Source organism: Misgurnus anguillicaudatus, unplaced genomic scaffold (genome assembly GCF_027580225.2).
Source record: "Misgurnus anguillicaudatus unplaced genomic scaffold, ASM2758022v2 HiC_scaffold_35, whole genome shotgun sequence".
Taxonomy (NCBI): Eukaryota; Metazoa; Chordata; class Actinopteri; order Cypriniformes; family Cobitidae; genus Misgurnus; species Misgurnus anguillicaudatus.
In genome coordinates this window covers 109233-116120 of record NW_027395285.1, presented here as the reverse complement: position 1 = coordinate 116120, position 6888 = coordinate 109233, and the positions used below count along the sequence as shown (strand labels likewise).

The following is a 6888-nucleotide window of genomic DNA, read 5'->3' as shown; positions in this document are numbered from 1 at the left end:
CGGTGCCTCCATCTGCCCCTTTCCTGCCTGAAGCTAAGAGGTGGTGTAATCCTCCTTGCATGTTCCTTGAAGTATTGTTATTGTCGAAGAGATTGTGTGTCTTTGCTGCCAGCCTGCAGGTCCGAGCCAAGGGCTCTGTGTCGTCGAGGGATTGTGTTATCCTATGCCCTGAAGTTGACGCCTAAGTGGTCGTCGTAAGTCTGTTCGAGAGAGGAAGACTAGAAGTCGTTGTGTGCCTATACGTCTGCTCCAACCACCAGAGTGTCAAGAAGGATAAGCCTTGTACATCCGCCCATTCCCTTGCCAGTAAGTTCAAGTTGCAAAGCTACTTACCAGTGTACCCACCTGTATACCTCCCTATATGCCTAAAAGCTAAAAGCCCAGTGTACTTACCTGTATACTCCCCTGTGTATGCCCAAAGCTACCTACCAGTGTACCCACCTGTATACCTCCCTGTATGCCTAAAAGCTAAAAGCCCAGTGTACTTACCTGTATACTCCCCTGTGTATGCCCAAAGCTACCTACCAGTGTACCCACCTGTATACTCCCCTGTGTACGCCCAAAGCTACTTACCAGTGTACCCACCCGTATACCTCCCTGTACGCCTAAAGCCCAGTGTACTTACCTGTATCTATCCTTCTGAGCTCAGGAAAAGAGGCTAGAAACGTTCACTTGTAGTTCACCTGTGAGACGCAAAGAGAGGAAGCCGGGAAGACTTACATGTAGTTCACGTGGAGACGAAGAGAGAGGGAAAGTCAGGAAGACTTACCTGCAGTCTATGTGAACAGTCAGAAGTGACTCGGATCACTGTTCCCTCAGTTCCAGAAAGCTCACCATTTTTAGAACCCTTCCCCCTTTCCCTGTTTTTAATTAAATAAAGACTGTTACATTTTATTCCTCTTGTCTGTTTGGTCATTGGGGCATTTTGGGACGTCCTCGGGGTGAAAACAGAAGGAGGAGCATGACCCGCGACAGGGGCGCTCCGCTCCCACCTGTGACAAAATCCTACAGCGAATGGCCAGTTTGTACTACAGCCCTCTACTTCCAAGTTGAATGATGAGCTTTGACTAACCTCTGCCCACAGGAACATGTCAGGCGTCAGCTAAGCTCAAATGGCTCTGGCTGCACAATTAATTACACATGATTGTCACGCGCATTTCGTCAGTAAAGCCAGTTCCTTGATAAGTAATAAATCACCATCAGCTACTTTCATATGAAGCGCCATTTACTACACAGACCAGTAGTTAACTGGCAAAAGGGGAAATCATTGCCGATTATGAATGCGATATTTATTTCCCCTTTTGTCAGTGAACTATGGCTCTGTGTAGTAAATGGCGCTCCATCTGAAAGCAGCTGATGGCGATTTATTACTTATCAAGAAACCAGCTTTACTGACGAGATGCGCGTGACAATCACGTGCCATTAATCGTGCAGCCCTATCTCTGGCTAAGCTAAGCTGCTGTCGAAACACACTAAACAAACTACACAAGCAGAACTCGTTACATAATTCTGAAGGAGGGACTTCATAGAACAAGGAAGACATCAGCCCGCTTTGAGGACAGTGAAAACAGCGCTATACAGTAAATTGTGTGAAAAATATTGTTTTTTACACACAAAACATGAACACAATCAAAAACACAGAAAAAACATTACCTTTAACTTTACAATTCGCATCTAAAATCACACGAAAACATGACTGCACTGCTTTCCACCTCTTCAAAGCTTTTGAGCGCTCCAGAGCACCTGGCGTCCAGTAAAGCTGGAGGTTGTGATGAGCACCCACCGGTGGAAAAAGAAATTGCCGCCTATGAACACACACGTTTGTTAAGAAACATCATATATGATCTTTGTTTACATTTTTTATTTTCAATATATATATAAAAGAGATATATACCTCCCCCCTCACACAAACACATTATATAAACCACCGCACCACAGTGGTGAATTGGTGCATTACCATGGCGGTGGTAAAATACTGTCACAGCCATAATAAAAGCCAATTTATACTTTTGCGTCAGGGTTACGCCGTAGGGTACGCCAGACGCTACGCACGTAGGCAACGCCGTCATGAGCATTTATACTTCTGCGTTTGTGTTGCTCTGCAGTTACACCGCCGAAATGCGTAGGAGGAAACACAATGCATTCACGCCGACCAATCACAGATCTTGCGGTCCGCGTCGTTTCGACGTGTAGTTACATTTTTGAGGAGGTGCACGTCAGGTACTGCGAAGGCTACGGCGACAGGGTTCGCGTCTATGCGTATGTTACGGCGTACCTATAACGCGCACCTAACGCAAAAGTATAAATTGGCCTTAAAGATAAGACAGAAAGAAATGCTGTTATGTACACAACCACAAAGATCCATTTTGTCTGTCAATATGAAGCCTCTTTAAAACTTGCATCAACATCCACTCTGAACTATGAATTAACTTCTGTGTCTGTCTATTGAAAACGAAGGGTCTGAAACATGTACTATAGAGGGAATAGTGACATACAGAAGAAATTAAGTGCTGTGCTGAACAGTCAGTGACCATTGCATACTGAATTATTTTCTTATATTTTCCTAATGACAATGATAAACCAGTACTGAGAAACAAGTAGCAGGTGTTTTTAAAAAGCTCACCTGTGAAGTTTCTTATGTTTGTGTGTCATCACGTTTCTGACCTGACAACCCTTGCTGTCTGTTTCTTGTTCAATCTTGACAACATATAAAAAAGTAAAATTAGTGCAATAGTAAAAGATAATTCTATAAATGATGACCTTTATCAGAATGTAATGCATACACTTGCATAATGCATTTAAGTATATACTGTAAAATATCAGGGTTAACATGTCACAACATTACCTGATCCAGACAGATGTAATGGCTGTTGATGCATTAAAATCTCAGCATTGACAAGATCACCATCACTATGTTTAATTTGAAGGGCTCTGATAACAAAGACATTACAAAAGATTTATAAAAGTACACTGAAAACAAGAGCACATTTATATATAACTAATATTTTCAAGTTCCATTAAACGTGCTAATTATTCATCAAGAGAAGTAAGCAAAATAACACCATTACACTTCATTTCAATTCAAATAGCACATGCCAAAAACTTACACTGCTTGACTTTTTCTTACAAAGGAGTTAAGAGTCTAGTCTCTGCTTTAAATCATGGATACAGCGCGAGCCACCGCAGGTACAAGCATAAGCGTGTGACGTAACGTGTGATTGCCTGATAAATGCAGTTATTGCAAATCCGCGAGCCATAAAACACCAACATATCATCTAACTTTAAGTATAAACACTTAAGCAGTAACACGAAATTAAGCAAGCAGCATTAATTAACTGACCGCACTCATCCAGCTGCCGTGCTGCTCCTCTTTACAAATGACTCTGACAGAGGTGTCTTTGGCGCCTGTAAGACCTCTCGGATAAACTGACTGAACTACGATATCAACGCTTTTCTACCGAACAGTTGTCCAAAAAGCCCTTACATTTATGTGCTTTTCTGAAGCAATAAACAACAATGTGGTTAAGTTGATAACACCCTATATAATATTAATTGATTAATATTCATATTACAATCATATTAATGTAACCGTAGTCCAATTTCGGCGGGAACATCCCGTGGAATAGCGAATCAACCATTATAACGGATACGTTCACAACTTACAGAAAAACACAATTAATTGGCATCGTGCTTTTTGTCATACAACATTTTATGTGTGAATAAAATTATGTTACGCGTTTTAAACATTGACTTATTGACTTGATATTTCCTTACCTCGATGCACTCTCGATGATCACGCAGACAGCCGTTAAACTCTCCAGTATCGTGTAATCTCGCGAGATTTCCTCGCTTCTTTTTTGTCAGGATCAAACATTCCAAACTGACTTGTATGAATGAAACATATAAACGTCTTGATGTTATTTTATTATTAATGGTATTCTTCAAATTTATATTTAAAATGTTATATTTTAGACACTGTGATGAAAATATAATAATAATAATAAAAAACAATAATAGTTTATTTGCACGTGTTTATTACATTTTTAACTCTCCCCATTACAACTTTCAAGATGTTAAACATGAGTCGCATTGATTTACAATGAATAATAAATATACTTTTTCAGACATTGTTTTGACATAAATTTAACGTCAATTTGACATCTTATTTCCTGACATCAAATCAACATCAATTTAATGTCAATGATATTGACCTGAGATATAGGGACCACAAAAAACATGTCAGTTTGATACCTTTGTTGGGTCTCTTTACAACCAGAAGGAAATAATTACAAAATATAATGAAAATATGCATATTCATGCACGTCATACATGGTGGTCAAAATCTTGACTATTCGTTGATGTCAAATTGACGTCAAGGTGCCCGCTGGGTAGCTTATGATCACTATTTATACCATATAAAGTTTTACCTTAAATTAATTATAAAACATATTATTGTACATGTTTGTTTTTTCTTGACATAGACTACTAAGGTTAAGGTCAAAAAAATGAATGATGGGGAGGGTAGTGAATGATGACCCGGGCCACTAAGCAGTCATATGTAATATTTGTAGGAATACATTTATTCCAAAACCCTTAATGACAACATTTTATATTGATATTTGTCTTTATTCGTGTGAATAAGTGTTTCCGCTTTTAATTACTCAAACCCATATTTGACGTCATATCATGACGTCATCGTTTGTATGCAGCTGTTGTTGTGCTAAACTTCATCCACATGGTGTCAGTGATGAACTACATTCAGAACTGGATTACAGGTGCCAGACTTAGACAAAGAAAAGTCATTTACTCTAAACTCTTGACTATTTCATTGTTAAATTTGTTTTTATAAAATAGTTTAAAATATTTTTTTGCCGTAATCCAACACAGTGTCAAAAAAGATACCCAAAATATCCTCACGTCACGTGACGTGTGACCCACACACACAAAATCTGTGATGCACTGAAAATTCACATTAGCCAATTATCTCTTTACTGAACAATTTTGCAGCTCCTGGTTCATTTGCATGTAGTGAAAAACAATGCTGTCTATCTCTTTTAATTGCCCTGCCTGGAATTTGTTGTACCAAACAGGAACATCAGGTTTGTGATCAAAAGAACAGATGACAGACGTTTTCACGTGTATAAAACAAGCTGTATTAAAACAATGCGTGCCATCAGTCATTATTATAGTGTGATCATTCTTGGCTGTAAATGTAGGTGTGAAATCCTTCAGAGCAAATCCTCCACCTGTGCGTGCGTAGGACGTGACGTCGTCAACGATTAACATTTTTGCAATTCTTGCCTAACCACTACGTGTGCTATGTCTATAAACTATATTATGATTGATAGAGAGATAAACCTGGACTGATATAATGCATATTATAAATATATTACTGTTTGACACATAAGATGTGTTCTTGGGTCAACATTTTTGTTAGTCCTGGAACAACATTCCTGTCAAAAAGCACACCTCATAATCACACTGGGTTATTATGAAACAAGCATTGTTTTAAAAAGGGACGAGCCCATCCCCTTGGGTTGTAATTTAAACTAATCTGGGCTCGTCCCTTTTTGACCCAACACTGGCTTAAAAAAACACTAGAATTTTTTGGTGTGATTATGAGCTTATGTTAGCTTGTACACGTATGCGGCACAACGTGAAGTGGGTGTGCATTATTTTCAAACAATTCAAAAGTTAAATATAGCTGCAAGCAGCAATACAAGGGTCAAGCCAAATATGGCAAAAAATTATTCATACGTGATGACTGTCATAATTTAAGATCTAAGTTTGCATTAGTTTTATGAAAAAAATTGCAATTTTTTTGTATCTTGAGACCACTAGGTGGCGCTGTGCCAAAACAATAGATGGTGCCTCAGGTCATGACTGTGATGACACATACCAAATTTAGTGTAAATACGATAAAGCCATACGGAGATATAGCCTTAAATGACTTGACCACTAAGGGGCACTGACCAAACAATAAATTGTGACTCAGGTCTTGATTGTGATGACACCCACCAAATTTGGTGTAAATACGATAAAGAGATGCAGAGATATAGCTTCAAATCTCTTGACCACTAGGGGGCGCCGAAAAGTTTACAAGTCCTCTCAGAACATGTTGCTGATGAACCATACCAAGTTTCATAACAATACGCAATTGCGTTTCTGAAATACTTGAACTTAAAGAAAAAATTCGAAATGGCCGACACACAAAATGGCCGACCAAAAACCATTTGGTATCGTTTGATTTGGCATCCCTCACGAAATCTAACAAGACTACTCTCATAATTTTACATTTAAGTTTGCAGTAGTTATAAGCAAAAATAGACATTATTTATATCTCATGACCACTAGGGGCCGCTGTGACGAAACGGTGCATGCACCCTTACGTCATCACTGTTATGACATATACCAAGTATCAAATCAATACGCAAAAGTTTTGCGAAGATACAGGCTCAAACACATTTTGGCGTGCTCGCCTTCGCATTCTTTGATGCGTTATACGACAACGGATAGGTCTACCGAAAAGCTTTTGATAACTTTTTGTCTGGAGTGTCTCTAGATGATGCATACCAAAAATCAAGCCAATCACACGAGCGCTCTAGGAGGAATTCGAAAAAGTAGGTGTTCAATATAATTCAAAATGGCCGACAGGAAGTAGGTTTGACTCAGACATATTTGGTACAGTCGGACTCACAGCGTGAGCCAAGGAATCAATAGAAGGAAGTCTTATGTCAGTGTGGCAATTTAATCAAATGATATAAAGATTTTAAACAATTTCTTTACATATCCTGACCACTAGGTGGCGCCATCCTAAAGATTTATAGGTGCGCTCAGAACATGTCACCGATGAACCATGCCAAATTTCGTAGCAATACGCCATTCTGT

At 39.0% G+C, this 6888-nt stretch overlaps 1 long non-coding RNA gene across 2 annotated transcripts; it reads right to left on the bottom strand.

Annotated features, from left to right (window-relative positions):
* Positions 1-1355: 1355 nt before the first annotated feature.
* Positions 1356-4341, bottom strand: LOC141363489 (uncharacterized). Of its 2 annotated transcripts, none has more exons than XR_012368978.1 (4): positions 3108-3768; positions 2846-2931; positions 2624-2697; positions 1356-1805 (listed from the first exon to the last, which is right to left on the bottom strand). It is a non-coding gene; the product is annotated as an uncharacterized lncRNA (long non-coding RNA). The 2 variants fall into 2 exon arrangements; XR_012368977.1 differs by lacking the exon at positions 3108-3768 and adding an exon at positions 3775-4341 and having other exon boundaries at positions 1357-1805.
* Positions 4342-6888: the final 2547 nt, after the last annotated feature.